This window comes from Calonectris borealis, chromosome 14 (assembly GCF_964195595.1).
Source record: "Calonectris borealis chromosome 14, bCalBor7.hap1.2, whole genome shotgun sequence".
Lineage (NCBI taxonomy): Eukaryota > Metazoa > Chordata > Aves > Procellariiformes > Procellariidae > Calonectris > Calonectris borealis.
Genome location: NC_134325.1, coordinates 21033590 through 21049623, shown reverse-complemented (window position 1 = coordinate 21049623; position 16034 = coordinate 21033590).

Below are 16034 nucleotides of genomic sequence, written 5' to 3'. Positions count from 1 at the left end.
TGGGGCTGGCTGGGTCAGCCGCAGGAGGACTGCCGTACCCACCGCCGCCAGCTCCAGCTCCTTCCAGCTGCTCAGCACCGCGCGCCTCCTCCTGCAGGCAGCTGCTGGGCGAGCTGCTGGGCTCGCTGCCAGCCCCCAAACACACACAGCTGGGTTGCGCCCCCCACCCACCGGCCCTGCTCCTCTCTCTGCCCCCTCCAGGCACGAGCTCTCGGTTAATGGAATTATGAAGCCTTTGAGGAGATGCTGTTACGCAGCGTACGGCTGCAGACGAGGGATGCAGAGGGATGAACGTGCTCAGCAGGCACTAGGTCAGCGATTGCCCCCATCATCTGTAGCTGCCCTGGTGCTCCTTGGAGTCACAGCTTTTCCCTTGGGAACCACTAATGTAGTGTCTGTTAGATATCAGATCATGCTGTCACTGCACAACCCAGCTCCTTACTCCCTTGGTCACCGCAGGGTGACAAGAAACAAGTTGCAGACCGAGCAACGCACTTAGCAAATCGATGCTAACGCATCTTCGTCCCCTACCTCAAACCTCATTTTTCCCCATCAATATTAGCAGTGTCATCTTTTCGGCAGCAAGCCAATATCTTGCATTGACAGGGAGAGCTGTGAAAGGGCCAGCGCTGCGTCTGAAATCCTGACAAACTGAACCACAATAGCATCTCCCACTGGTACCCCGTAATCCAGCAAAGCTTCGGAAGCAATTGGGATTTCAGACGGAGCTAAAGCCTGGGGAGGGAAGGGGACGCAGGAAAACGCGGGGTAGGCAACACCTGCCATGTGAGCATGCGGAGTAATGCGGGGACGACCAACTGCCATCACAGACAAATCTCAACGCCCAGCTATTTCCGCGTTTCTGGCCCAGAGGGACCTCCAAGAGATGCTCAGAAACCAGGTGCTCCAAATCCAGCATCTCCTATGGCAGTTCATAACCGATCCATCCCGTCTCCGTCAAGATCTAGCAAGGAACTGGATTTATTCACCTCATGTGGAAATTTGCAGGAAGAAATATGGTTATCGCCTTCTGTGTTTCCATGTGGTTTGTACCCTTCAACAGACAAAAAGGCTTCACGCTGCGTGAAGTGAGTGTTTCGTCCCTGGCTGGGTTAATAATGTGCTAATGGCTCGGCTGAGGAGAAAAGAGACCTGCTGGGGCTCGGCCAAAGGCATCTTAGATTTCCAAGAGTTCGGGAGGAGAAAGTCAAACTGCCTCCAGAATAAGTTATAGATACACCTAAGAGAGGGGAGACTTGACTAAATCACCGCTCAGCTCCAAAACGAAGGGGTGGTCTGCAAAAAGGCTGGCTCCAGGACAGCCAAAAGGCAACGGTGCATCTCCCTGCAGTGGAAAGACCATCCCACATGGCCTTGGGCTGTGAAAATAAGAGCTTAAAGTGTTCCAACAGCTTTAGAAGATGCCTATTTCTGGGCAACAAGAGCCGTGTGTCTTCCTGCGTGCTCCGTGCTCTTGGTGGTGGGCGGAGGGGCTGTGGATGGGGACGGGTGGTGACCCACGGTGCTCGGGTGAAGCCCGGTGGGAGAGGTGGTGGCATTGGGGAGGCACTGGCAGCGTGAGCTTTGGCCGAGAGGCTGCTGCAGGGAGCGGTCAGAGGGCAATCCCCTTAGAGAGGAATCGGAAAGACGAACTTTAAATATTCGACGTCGGCGAAGCAGTTATTGCCTCGTTTACCTTCCTGCAGAGACACAGCCGCTCGGCTGGAGCGGGGAGAGGGGCACAGGGCTCTGCGGCATGGAGCCAGTGAAGGAGGAAGAGTTTGGCCAAAGCATCCACCAGGGAAAGGGGAAAAAAGAGGGGTTTTCCCTTCTGGTTTGCCCTGGTTCATGGGTCTGAAGCCAATCTGACAAAGGCAAGAAAGTTCCCAGTTGTTATCCAGGCAACCTCAAAGTAGGAATTTACGGGATTTTTTTCCCCCAGACCATGTGGAAGCTGAACAGATAATGGGGCAGAGCAGCAGGGAAACGTTTTCACTTTAACGACACCACCTCCTGCCTTCTTTTGTCCAGGGGACCTGATGGAAACCGTTGGCAAGTCTGGTTTTGGCAAAAGGTGGTTCGTGCGAACACGCCACAGCGTGCGGTTCGGTGGCCAAGAAGCAGGAGCGCAGTGCTCCGCTCATTAAGCATCGCTATTTTCATTTATTGCTGAGAGTTTTCTATTGTACTCCGAGGACCGAGCAAAACAAACAGTTACCCTGGGCTCCGTATTTCAGTATTTCTTAACTAAGGCAGCTGAGTGGCTCTCGCGGCGGGTTTGCCGCGGCCTGGCGGGGCTGCGGGCCGGGCCGGGGGCAGGAGGTCGCTGTGGTTTGTAAAACTGCTCGGGCACCCCCGGACGGGCGAGTGCTGCGGCCGCACCGGTGGCGGTGCCACGGCAAGGGTTTTAGCATCACAAGGATATCCATCACCGCGTCAGCGGGAGCGCCTCCAGCCTCTTGGGCGGCCGACCCCAAGCCCTGACGCATCTTCACTCCTGCTGGGTTTTTTTGGGGGGGTCCTAGTCTGAGCCTCTCTTACCCACTCTTTCTTTCAAACCCATCCTTTCATGCATCTTTATCAAGTAGCAGACCCCTTCTGAAGCTGTTCCTCCAGTACTATTCAGACTAGATTAGGAGGTTTAATTGCTACAAAGACATTTTTTAGGTATGAAAGATGGCTAGTGGTACAGAGATACTGCCTCTTAAAAAAAGAGGTCCTACGAGCTCCGGCAGTGCTTAGCTTAGTGAAGCTCTATTGCAAGAAGCATTTCCCAGGGAAGAAAAAAAAGTTTTTCTAAGCAGTATATGCGCATACAGCACATCGAATCCACCAAAAGCGGTTTGGCTTTCCCGAGTAGATGAATCCTTAGCACTTAGCGCAATGCACTAGATCCGTGAAGGCTGCCTTAACGGCACCCCGTAACGCTGACCTGCCGGTACCATGTTACCAAATGGTTCGATGGCAGCTTATAATGACAAACCTGGCATTTCCACCCAAAGGGATTTGTAGCAGAGACGTGCTTTGTAGCACGCACATAGTGCAAAGCTCTTGGCGTCCTCCAGAGTCCATCTCCTGAAAGCCCGGGGTTTCTCCCAGCGAGCCGCTATCCGAGGAAGGGGAGCCTGTTCTCCAGAGAGAGCTCAGCCGTTTCGGTTAAATGGATTTTTTTCTACCAACCATTAACGTTGTTTGTGCAGCGCCTGAGGTCAGCTTCCCACCGTCTCATAGAGTCCTCCTCCTTCTGCTTCATGAAACATTAAAAGCTGCCTTCGAACAAACGGTAACTTCAGGAGCGATTAAAAGAAAATCTCTCCCCAGAAGAAGGGCTGGCTCAAAGCAACTCATTAAATCTGCAATGGCTTCTCTTGCTGCTACCGCAAGACCCTCTGGCACCTCTGCATCCCTTCAGCCCCCGGCCTCCTCCCCCACCGCTCCCGAAGGACGCGGCGGAGCCAGCGGTGGCCGACCCCACACCATACTCTTTTTTTTTTAAAGAAATGGGGTTAAGGAGCTGACAAAGATGAACTATTGCTTTTTCTGACAGCCGCGAGTTGGGTGGCAGAAGGGGAGAGCTGGTGCTGCACGGAGACTCGCCACGCCAACGCTAAAAATGCAGCTTGTGTAAAACGCGCTCAACGTCTCTTACACCTTAAGGAGAACAAAAACGGTGCCATGCAAAAGGTACCACAGAGCAGCCTTCTAACCACGAGCCGTTTTACCACCGCCTTCTCTTTCCTCGCTATTTCGCCTGCTGAAGTTAGGGCGTGGGAAGCGCCTTGGGCACCGTCGCAGCCCGGAGGCTCAGCCCTCGCAGGCTCACGCGGGGCTTCTGGATAATCACCTCTGAAACTCAACCTCTCGTCTGCTGGCAAAACACCTATCCAGCACCACAGCATCCAAATACTCACCTTGGTTCTGTAACCTATGAAATAACATATGGAATAGCCTATTTCTACTCCTTGAACTTCTGCTGCTGCCTTGCGAAACGGGCTCCCTCCAGCCCGTGCTCCTCCTCACCCCGCTGCCTCTGCCGAGGCTTAAAAGCCTGGTTTCCAAAGAGCTAGGATAATTATTTTGCTTAACTCAAACAAATCATTTTGCTTAACTCAAAGCTCTGAGCCTGTGATGATGAACCCCCTGAGGGCCAGGACCGAAAACACTGCTGGCACCTCGGCAGCTGGCAACTTCCAGCGGGCTCGTGGTCCGCGCCCGCTGCCAGACGTGACCGCTTCTTTTATTGCTCAGCTTGGACCAGCTGCATCCCCCTTTCCCTCCGCAACACAGAAAGGGCAGCGGGGAAATGCCCAGGATCTCGCCGGATCAGGCAAACTGGAGATCTCCGCATGGTGTTACCTCCCCAGGAACCGCTGGATGCTTTAGCAGTGGTGAATTGTTGAAAGAGCCACAGCTGATTTATGACTGTACCCGCTTCCGTCTCATTACGTATTCCCCCGGTATCTCCTCCTCAGCTCGCTGCAAGATGATTTTGAGAGCTCACATTTTAATTTCTTTAAGCATAGCAAGCTCTTGCTGCAGCAAATTAATGAAGATTTCTTAAACCCCAGTTTACTTTTCATTCGGTTAGTTTACCCTTCATTCAGCTCCTGTAGCAGATGGCAAGAAGCTCCTTAATTATGCTCCATGCTCACCACGTCCTCTCTGAGAAAAATCTGGCATTTGCCATACTTAATTCTACATTTTTCCCCAAGCTGGCGACAAGAGGTGGGGTGCCTTGTCCCCCAAACCTACAGCCACATCGCCCAGCGCACTCCCAGCTCGGTGCCACCGCCCGGGGCTCTCCCACGAGCCAAGGATGGAGCAGGGCTGGGAGACCCCCCCCAAAATCCCACAACCAAAGCATCACTTCTACTGCATTTTAATATCCACCTTTTCGGGGTGATAAATAAGACCCAGGCATTTACTGCAGCAGGGACGGGGTTGTCCTGCAGCCCCTGGTTTGCCGTCTCTGCAGCAATGAACCTGGGGTGATCCTCCCGCAGTTGGGCAGACACCCCTCCATGGGCTCCTACAGCGCGGGGTCCCAGGCAGGGGGTAATTGCTTCAGCCTCTCGTTTGCTTCAGCCAATGTACTGGCTGCTGATTAGTATAATCATGTTGTCGCCAGGCAAGCGGCACCGCAGCATGCAGGGTGACCGGCACGAATTTCAGAACATGTGAGCGTTCTTGTATAGTCATAAAGGTACAAGCGGCGGCGAGCGGCGCTCCGTTGCTATGGGAACCCATCAACCCGCGGGAAAGCCAACCGCTGGACCGACGCGGCTCCCTCGGAGGTGGCAGCGGGGGGCTCTTTCCTGGACACCCCTCCCTGTCCAAGAACGGCGCCAGGGCAACGTCAGGGGCAAAACGCAGCGGGGCGGAGGTCTTCCAGCGCTGCTCCGAGCCCTGGCCCCGTTACACGGCAACAACTACGCCACAGACCTTGCACTTACACAGCCTGAGATATCCCCCTCCAAAATTCGGCCTCTCTGGCATAGGTGCGTGGCTCTGAGCTTTCACATACCTGGTTGGAAACAGGCTCAGCTCTGGGTGTCTAAACCTGTCCAGATGTTGTGCTCTGGAGGTGCCTACTTCTTCTCTTGGCCATAAAAAGACCATGGAGAGCCCGTTCAGCTGTACCCATCCCTGGTAATACTGTAAAATTCAGCGAAATCCATTCCCGTTCTGGGAGGGATAGTCCCCGCTTCCCCGCAAACCTCCGGTGCAGCAGCGAGGATGACGGCGGGTGGAGCAGGCACCTAAAACTAAGAGGCGTCCCCGCGGTGGAGACGCGCCGGGGGCAGAGCCAGGGTGAAGCTCAGCTCTCCAAAATCCGCCGTTTCCCTGCCCCAGGTCTCTGATTTCCATCCCCCCGCTCAGGCAGATGCAGAGAGCTGTGTTGCCTCCCAGCATCGGCCCCAGCCTTCCCAGTTACCCCACCAACTTGCTGCAAACTGCTTTTAAGCCCCGCTCCTTGCACGCAAAGTTGCAGCATGAATAAGCCGATGTGGTTTTGGGGTATTTTTTTAGCAGATGTACAAGACATTGCTTATCTACTGAACACAAATAGGTCCAAGGGCGAATTTTAGGTGGTGGATGGTGACTCCTCACTAGCTGCTCTTCAGCCAGCAACGTGCCAGTGTTCTCCTGTGAGCTCCAGTGCCAGAATAAAAGGAAATTGGAGCTACGTGATAAACGAGACCAGAGCCCAATGGAAGAGATAAGGATGAAGTGGCTGACGGAGAAAAAGCTCTGCATCATCACGTATTCAACCGAAATTAAATTCACAAAACATAAGGCTGCTTTAAAGGAAAACCTTTAAAGAAGACCTGATATTCCAGAAAATACAAAGACTTTGTGTGTGCAAAACTCCGGTCCCACTCCTGGGATGTTTTCACACGGGTGAGAGCTTCGCTGCTGCAAACGTGGCACATCCCCATCCCCCACACACCCTCGGGGTACCGAGCCTGATCCTGCAAACATCCCCACGGACCAGGAGCCCCAGGAAGCCCCCGAGACTGCTAACTTTGTGAACCTCTTGCTCAGCGGTGGATGCAACTCCCCGCCTTACCGCAGTCACAGGTCGGAAAAACCTCCCACCCCCCGCAGCGGAGCGTTTGGTGAGTTGTGACAGACTGGGGAGGACAAGATCAGGTCAGCACTTGGGGTGCGGAGCCCCGCTGCCATGCGGACCTCAGATCTGAGACTAAAACCTGGACGAGAATTTGGCAGCTCTGCCAATTCCCACTGCTGACCAAAAAAAAATACAATCCAGCTGCAAATATCCCTCCTAACCTCTGGTGTGCCTGAAATTGGGAAATCAATGGGACGGAGGGATGCCCTTAATAAAGCTGATGGAAGCCTGGCCATGTGGACTCGAGTGCATGAGATGCCACCGACTGGGGGAGGTGCCTGGACAGTCCCGGTGCGTTTTCGGGCTGTGAAGTCTGACGAAACCACGCTCCGGGCTGACGTTGGCGGATGGAGATGCCCCCGGGTGCACGAGGCTGGTAACACGGGCGGAGACCCTGGCACAGAGCAGGGGCAACACTTACGGGCCTGTCCTGATACACACAGACGAGCAAAAAAAGCATCTAGCCCCCAAACTTGCCAAAATTCAGCTTGTTTGCTTGCATCCAGCCCCAAGCAGGGCAAATTTAAACTAGAAGATGAATAAGAGGGATGCAAAAGCAGCATGGACGTGCCAGGCGGTGGGTCAGCTCACCAGCAAGCCCAGCGCTGGTAGTATTTTCTTAAATGTCCTGAAAAAGGAGGATTTGAAAGAGAAACGTGATAGCAGCGTGAGAGAAGCGGGTGACGGGGACATCGGTATTTCTGCAGGGGGGTGAAGGGCCGCTGCAGGTTTTACCAGGGCTCTGAAGAGAAAGTCTGCATCTGCTGCCAGCGTGTACGTGATGCTGATAAAGGTCCAAAGTTTTGGACTAAGATCCTTGCAGCTCTTTATCCCCAAAAACACAGCAAAAAAGGGTACTGCAATAATCACGGTGGGTTGCAACAAGGGCCTGGACAAAGCGGGGTCTGGCAAAAGGATGGATTTTTAAGATTTACCCTGAAACTCAGCCAAGGGCACAGCCTGGCCCTTCTCACCCCGGCAGGGATCATCACCCTCCCGGGCCACCCCGAGCCCGAGGCAACGCCGGGAGGTATCCGGGCAGGTTTACTGATGCTCCGTATTAACAAGAAATCTTCATTTATACACTTGCCACTGGGAGTTTTCAGGCTGCCAGCTCCTTCCTTTCACCGAAGACAACACAGTTTCTGGGTCTCCGTAATTATTTACACGTGGGCTGTATTTATTGGCAATTAAATGGTTCAGTGGCTCCGAGACATTAGTCTCCTCTAAACATGTTTTCTGCCAGATTGCTTCCTGCCAGCAATCCCTGCGGGCTGGGAAGTTTTGCCGAGCCCTCCGGGGCTGCGCGTGTATCGGTGGGAGCAGCTGGCAGAGCCCCCCGCCGAGGCTGCGCGCCCCGCTCCCCCTCGGAAAAAATAATGCTCTAACACAGCCTCACGTTCGCAACGCGGAGCCAACGGGAGGGGATCGTTTGCTTTAAACACATTTGCAGCCAGGAGGATCCGAGCCCCGGGAGATCAGAGAGGCTGCAGGGATGCTGTGCGCAGCATCCGCGGGAAACGGCCCGGGAAAAATGCACCGACCTGGGAAAACAAGTAGCAACTCGGCAAAACTTGCAGTGGGAAGGTAAAAGAAAAATGCAGCGATCTGGTAAAATGTGCGGAGACCCTAGAAAAATCTGCAGAGGTCCTGCTAAAACATGCAGCAAACCTGGCAAAGCATGCAGTGGGCTGGTAAAACGTGAAGCAAGCCCAGTGCCATGCAGTAAATGCATAGCGGCTCTGGCAAGACATGCAATAACCCTGGGTAAAATATGCAGCAGCCCCAGCAAAATAAGAAGTGATCCCAGTAAAATATGCAGCAGCTTGGTAAAACATGCTGTGGCTTTTGCAAAACGTGCAATAACTCTGCTAAAACATGTGGCAGCCCCAGTAAAATATGCAGTGATCCCAGTAAAAACATGCAGCAACATGGTAAAACACAAAGCAATCCCAGTAAAACGTGCAAGAGCCCTGGTATAGCATGTAGCAGCTCTGGCAAGACATGCAATAACCCTGATAAAACATGCAGCGGCCCCAGCAAATATGCAGTGATCCCAGCAAGACATGCAGCAGCCTGGTAAAACACACAGCAACCCCAGTAAAACATGCAGCAGCCCTGGGAAAACATGCACCAACACGGGAAAACATGCACCGACCCAGGAAAACATGCAACAACTTCGGCAAGACACGCGATAACCTTGATAAAACATGCAGCAGCCCCAGGAAAATACGCAGCAACCTGGTAAAACACGCAGCAGCCCTGGCAAAACATGCAATGCCTTTGACAGAACATGCAGCAACTCTGGCAAAACATGCAATAGCCCTGGTAAAACATACAGCAGCCCCCGAAAAACACGCCGTGACCCTGGTGAAGCACGCGGTGACCTGCTAAAACATGCGATGATCTGGCAAAACAGGCAGCGGCGCTGGCAATGACCTGGTACGATACGCAGTGGCCCTGGTGAGACCCGCGGTGACTGCGCAGGTCTTGCAGCAGCCAGGGCTGGACGCAGGGCGTCTGCGGTCGCAGGACCCATCGCACACAAGTGGTTTATGCCACCAGCAACGCGGCGCTTCACGCCTTCGCCATCGCCTCCAAAATACCCGCGACAAAAGTCAGAAAAGAGCAGGCTTGCGGGGGCACGACGGTGGGACGGCGGCAGCGGGGCGTTTCCGAGCAGACAGCGGCCTTAAAATATCCCCCGGTTCCCCTCTCGCTTCCCGAGCAAACCGCAGGCGAGGGGCTGGCCCCGCTGCAGCTCTCCCGACGGCGGTTTCTGCAGCGTCGGGCGCGGCTCCCGCTCGCCACCTCCGCGTCCCGGCTCCCACCGGCCCCGCGCCTCTGGCCGGCGTCCCGCGGGGCGCGGTGGGGCAGCTCGGACGCTGCAGGGAGAGGGGCCCGCGGGGGGCGATTCCGCTGGGGAGTGGGGGGGCTGAGCTTAAATCGGGAAAAAGCAACCCCGGAGCTGGGCAGCTCCCTGAGTCGCAGAAAGCGGGTTGCAAAATGGCTTCAGGGTGAAGAGCTTCGTATTGTGAAGCAGGAGGGGAGGTTTGGCCTCCAGCAGTGAGCGATATGATTTTTGCTGGTTAAAAAAAAAAAGAAAGGAAAAAAGGAAGAAGAAAAAAGAAAGAGAGAAAAAAGAAAGAAAGAAAAAAGAAAAAAGAAAGAAAAAAGAAAGAAAAGAAGGAAAGAAAAGAAGAAAAGAAAAAAGGAAAGGAAAAAAGAAAGAAAAAAGGAAAGAAAGAAAAAAGAAAGAAAAGAAGGAAAGAAAAGAAGGAAAGAAAAAAGGAAAGGAAAAAAGAAAAAAAAAGGAAAGAAAGAAAAAACAAGAAAAGAAAAAAAAGAAAGCAGGTAAGTCCGACTGTAATTTCAGAGTTCGGGAGGCTGCTCTGCTCTCGAAGAGCTGCTGCAGCAGCTCGGCTGCAGGAGTTACACCGGCACAAAGCCGTCAGAAAGCCGCTCGGTGCCGAATTTCCGGACTGAGAAGAGCTCCTCCGGCGCGACTCAATTGGGGAACGTCGCGCCCTGTCACAGGAGCGTCCCAGCCCAGCGCGGGGACAGGAGGGACACGAAAACACAGGATGGGGCCGCGGGGACCACGCCGCATCTCTGCCAAGGCAGCTGCTGGAGGGAAGAGCGGGTGCCCAAAACCACTCCGAACGCTGCTTGCAACGATTCAAAGATCCATTAAAGTAAGATGCAGGGCTCGTTCTTGCTATTGCAAGACTTTTTTTTTTTTGATAAATTATTTTAAGGAATTGTCTGAAGTTTCCGAGATCATGGTGGATTTCTGCAGAGCTGCTTTGGGGCAGCATCTGGCGCGGTGCTGAGCGCCCGGGGCGGACGGGGTGCTTTGCAGAGACTTTGTGCAGCATCGTCCGGTCAGCGCCGGGAATTTGCGGCCAGAGCCGGTCCCAGCTCCCGCCGGGCTCCGTTGCGTGGGAGCGGCAGCCGCCCGGCAGCGCCGCGCTCCCGTGAGCCTGCAGCGGGGAAGGGCCACAAAACCGCGCCCGGGAGAAGGGGCTTGTCCGTGAACCCGTGTTCGCGCTGCCGCCCAGCACCCCCCCTCCTCGCCATCAACGGTCGCCGCGAGCTTCGTTAAAGCCTGAGGACCCGAAACGCCCGCAGCCCTGCGGTCAAACAGAACAGCTTCGTTCTCCCCGCGGGCCAGGCTCGCGGGGCTCTGATCAGCTTAAGACCCACTTGGACTTGCTAATGAGCGCCGGGAAGCGGGAAGGAGGCGGTGGGACGAGCGAGGAGCATGGGGATCCGGATATTTAGGTGCATTTATTATGTTTTCAAGTTTTAAATGTCAAGCTTTCACCGTTTTCCTCCCACCTGGCCCCTTCCCCGGCTTAGCTGCTGTTTTGCAAACCAGCCTGAATTGCCTCCGTTCTGCTCCCTTGCTGTCAGAAAAGCAGAGCCCCTACCCAGCCGTGCTCTTTAGCTATTTATCCTTTACTCCTCACTATTATTCAGGCGTCTTAAAAGTCTATTAAACGGCCGCAGCTTCAGCAGGGTTGGCATCATGTGTCTGTATTGCTGCTGGTTGTAGCATCCCTATTTTCCTCCTCCCCTGATGCTCCCCAACAGAGACACAGCAATGAACGTGATTTTCCTGGTTGCTGTGAGCGTATTTCCAAGCCGCCAACCCCTACGTGTTGGGGGGCAATACACCCCCAGCACTTCTAGGAGAGCCGAAGGATGCATTTGAGCCCCAAAGCATCCTGTCGTTTCCCATTTCTTCCATTGCCCAAGCGCCCATCAGCAAATACCACTTACCAAAGCGGTCCAGCGCCGCCGCGGTGCTGCACGGCTGCCGAGGGCCGCTGGAAGGCGCGGTTCCGCACGCTGGTCGTCGGTCCTCGCCAAAGAGCTCCGCAGCTTGTGGATAAACCCCGCCGGTGCTTTACTTTTAGTCTCTCTCGTAGCACAGCGAGGTTTCCTGTGTGTACTTCGGAGCGCATTTAATTTAATTTAAAGCACGCATTTAATCAGACGCAAATAGCTCCGAGCATTGTTTCGCTTTATTTGTCAAATACTTTTTCTGGTATCTGCATTAACTTTTTTGTTTTCCTGATTAGACTGCAGTCAAAACACACGCATAAATGCTGGGTGTCATAACGCCGTGCCTTCCCGCGGCCGCGCTGGAACAGACCTGATTTACAGCCGAAATAACCCAGGCCACCTTAAATTGCTGCTAACGCTCTGGCAAAACTATTTGTGAAAACTTTGGGTGCTGTCCCAGCTTCGCAGAGCTCCCGTCAGCGAGGGCCGACTGACAAGCTCTGCAGGGCTGGCTTGCAGTTTAAGGGCAAATAGAGGTTTTTTGGCTCGTGCATCACCAAAGCGCCGGCGCAGGCAGCGCTTGCCAGCGGCCGATGATGAAGCATAAAAAGCCAACAGCAACGGACGGACGTGCTGGATGCTGGGCTCGATCTGCAATAATTTATGGGCTTTATTTTCGGGAGAAAGGCAGGGTCTGGGAGCCCGCAGGGAGCTCTTGGGCTGGTTCAGCCCAGCTCTCGGCAGGAGTTGCCCTGCGCTGAGCAGAGATGGATGTCCCTGTGCTGCAACCCGGGGCTGCAGCATCGAAGCATGCAAAGCATCCCCACCGAGCAGGGCCGCAGCCGAGCGCCTCGGGGGCTCTGCGGTCCTGCCCCCGTTGCAACGAGAAAGGGGACAAAACCGAGCTGTTTGGTGCAGCAAAAGGCCCCGGCTGCAGGCACTCCGCCGGGCTGCAATCTCACCGGGAGCCTCGAAAGCATTACAGCTCTTTTCCCACGGTTGCTTCTCTATTATTCTTTTTAACAGCCTGTGACGCCACGGGCGCATACTGAAGTCATTTGCTGAATGGGGCTCTAATACAAAGCATGCGCTGGCAGCGCCGAGGACGTTTGGAGGGATGGAAAAAATCACCCTCCTGCCTATTCTTACAACGTGCACTGAGGAGATGGGAAAGTCCAGGAGTTAAGGAGGTCGGCAGAGCTTCTCCCACCCTTCACAGGGGATTGCCCCTACAAAATGCTTCCCGGGGCACTACTAAATACCCCGGGCAGGATCGCGGGGCACCCCTGGGTGCCGGGGACGTGATGACAGAGTCCCCTGAGGGTCCCGTTTGCTTTTTTCGTACACAACGTGGAGAAGAACTGGGAGCAACCGGCCGCGGGATGCTGATGGAAAAGCACAGGAAAGCAGATTTGCAACACGATGCTTGTTCTCCCTCTCCTCCCACCAGTTATTCAGGGATATTTTCTTTTCTTTAACCGCTTTATCAGCCTGTCGTTGAGAGGAAGCTGTAGCAACACGTCCTACTTCACCGTAGCTGATGATAACTCCTGCTGGGAAGTGTGGGGCGACGGTAATTCCCATCGAGGGAGAGCAGACCGTGCTTTGGGTTGGAGCCGTGCCCGGAGACCCTGACACGATCGTTTTCGTTCTGCAAAACTGGGACTCCGTTCAGGTCGTAAAAATGACATCTTTGCTCTCAAATCTCTTCCATGTGTGTGCAGGGGTCGTATCTGCTGAAATGAGAAAAAGTAGGTCTCTTCCACAGGCAGATCCCACACCCTGCGTTTTCGTCAGAGCCGGAGCCCTGATTCCCGCCCCCCCCCCCACCTGCGGGAAACGCGTCCCAGGGGATGCGAGAGCCTTTCTCCATCCTTGATCCCCACGAGGCCGTGGAAAGATGCGATCCTTCCAACTAAACGTCCCAGCTGGAGTCATGTCCCTCAAAGCCACATCCCCACAGACATGTTTTTGGGCTGCCTTGCAATTACCTGTGGCAAAGCCAAACGCTCTAATTCCTTGTGTGGGGGGTTACGAGGGATCGGGGGCACCAGGTAGTATCTTTTTTCCTCCCTAATGTCACACATTTGAGCGCTGATGTAGTAAAACCATCCATAAGCACACTACGAATCCCAGAGCCACCCGACCCTTCTCTTTGCGTGTTGGCAACGGCACATTCCCAGTTTTCCAAGCTGCCATAACCTGACGCTTGCAGTTAATTTAGCCTTGATGCAAATGTGCTGGTTCTGAACGATGAAGTCATCGGATCAAAATGCAGTTCTCTGAGGTCTGGTCTAGGAGCTGCACATCACCATCTGATCCCAAATTTCCACCTCCCTTGAAACCAGGATTATAATTTCTTGCCCGATACCACCTGGGGAAGACCAAGCTCCCTCTAAGATACACAATCCTAAAATCCAGAATTCTTTCACCTTGACTCCAAATCCCTACAAATATACGGGTAAATGCTGCTGTGAATGGGAAGCCCACGTCTGCCACCCTCGGACCCACGGTCTATCATCCAGTTTTCTGAGCACCCAGTGGTTGCTCTGGGAAATCCTAGCACTTGAACTGATTTTAGCACGTGTGATTTTCTTGGATAGTTGCTCCCAGAGACAAGATAGATATTTGGTTTCCTCTGTTGAGCTCATTGCCTATTTTTAAGCATTGCACTGATGCAATGAGAAAGCAAGGTCAACACCTCATGGCCTGGGCTACTGCCAAACTCCATGGGTGGACACCGAACAACGGCAGGCCAGAGTTTTAGCCATGAATCTGTCCTCATTTTCCAATTTCTTCATATAATTTCTCAATGAATGGGAGTATCGCTGGACAGAGTTTTCATTAACCTGAAGAGGACTACTTTTGAATAACTCAAGTGTTCAAACCCTACACAGAGGAATAAATCTGCACGCAGGGCAACTCTGCTTAATCTGGTGGCACTAGTGCTGGACAAAGAGCAGATGAGGTTCGTACAAGCCCTTTCCATCCAGTTGATATTTCCAGTTTCTCCATTTGTAGCTCTTTTGAGCCAAAGGACAAATCGCCAAGAATAAGGGTACCTGAGGAAAATCGCGTGGAGGCACGTGGGCTCCCGCAGAAGTTGCGTGACCGACAAGGTGTCGCCTCCTCCTTCCCGCTGGCTCTGGGCCTGAAGATATTTCGCTCACGAAGCAACTTCCATTATTTCCATAGCAACCATCTTTTGTCAGGTCTCAAGACTGGAGATTTTTAACAACTCCATTTGCCGATCCAGGCCCCAGAAGGAAGTGGGCTGCAAAAGGAGAAAGCTCTCATTCAAATGCAAAATAGCCGCAATAATAGCTGAGGGGTGGGGGGGGCATCGCTTGGGCACGTTGCTTTTCATCCAACCCTTCCTCCTTTGCTTGGTTTACGCCGCGTGAAAGAGCCTCATCCAGTGACACTTCTGGCGCTGGAAGCCACGACGTGCGTTGGGGCACTCGGACAATGCCAAGCCCAGCTGGCATGGGCCTGAATGAGATTTCCCTCTCCTTAATGACAAGATATTTCTTTGCTTCAATGGGAGCTTTGATCTGGTTCTGTCAAAACCACCCTGGGGTCTCTTGGGAACACGCTTGATGCCTCCTAGCCCCCCAGCCCCTTCCTAGGCCAAAGAGGTCCTCTGGCCTCGGTCTCCTGCTCGCAAGAAGCATCAGCTTCCATCACGTTGTATCTCAGCTCTTGACAAGCCTAAAATTAATGTCTGAAACGTGCTACGAAGAGGCTTGGGTATCACCACACCGGGAAAAGATGCCCAAGATGCCAGCACTGCTGCTGAGCACTTGGTGCAGCAAAACCCCAGCCCGAGGGGACGGGGCTCATCTTCTGCCCATCTACCAGGGCACGGGGCTGCCACTGCTGCGAAGTGGTAAATATTTTGTGCAAGTTTGGCATCCTGCCTTCCCTAGCTCCCTGCTGGGATATAGGGACACCAGCCCATCCCTGGCTCGTTTGCAAATCGGAGTCATGGAAGTCTTATAAGCCCCTCCAAAATCTCAGCCTAGAGGATCCACTGGCCTCATCCCTAATTTTTGCCCCAGAGGTCTCACCCAAAACAGCTTTGCCCTGCTTCCGAGGGCAAGATGGGTATTTCTTCTCCCAGAAGACAACTAACTTCATCAAAGTCAACCTCCTGTGAAATAATTTGGCTGTTCATTAGAAAAAGTAGCAAACTAAGCAAGAAGCATTTTGTGCTCGTGCATTGACTTGTTTTGTTACCGCTTACTTCTGCGGCAGCCTAGAGCCAGCAGCAGCCCTTTGTGCCGACCTCTCCTCATTGAACCCTTTTCCTGTCACCTCCCAACACAAATCAGGACAGAACCGGGACTGGAGACAACCTGGATGGCAATGGGGGGACAAGGAAGCGGGCTGGCAGCTGCAAACGCAGCCTTTCCAGGGCATCCCAAAAGGAAGCCGTCTCCTGGTGGCCAAAGAAACTTCAATCTCTTCCATAAAATCCCATTAAGAACCTGAGGGCGATCATGAAAACCAGTTCTGCTCCGAGCATCGCGTGGCTTCCCCAGCTCCAGCGCGGGGGCTCCGGTCCGTGCTACCCGCCTCGCTGCCAGCCCGGGCGATTAGATGACGC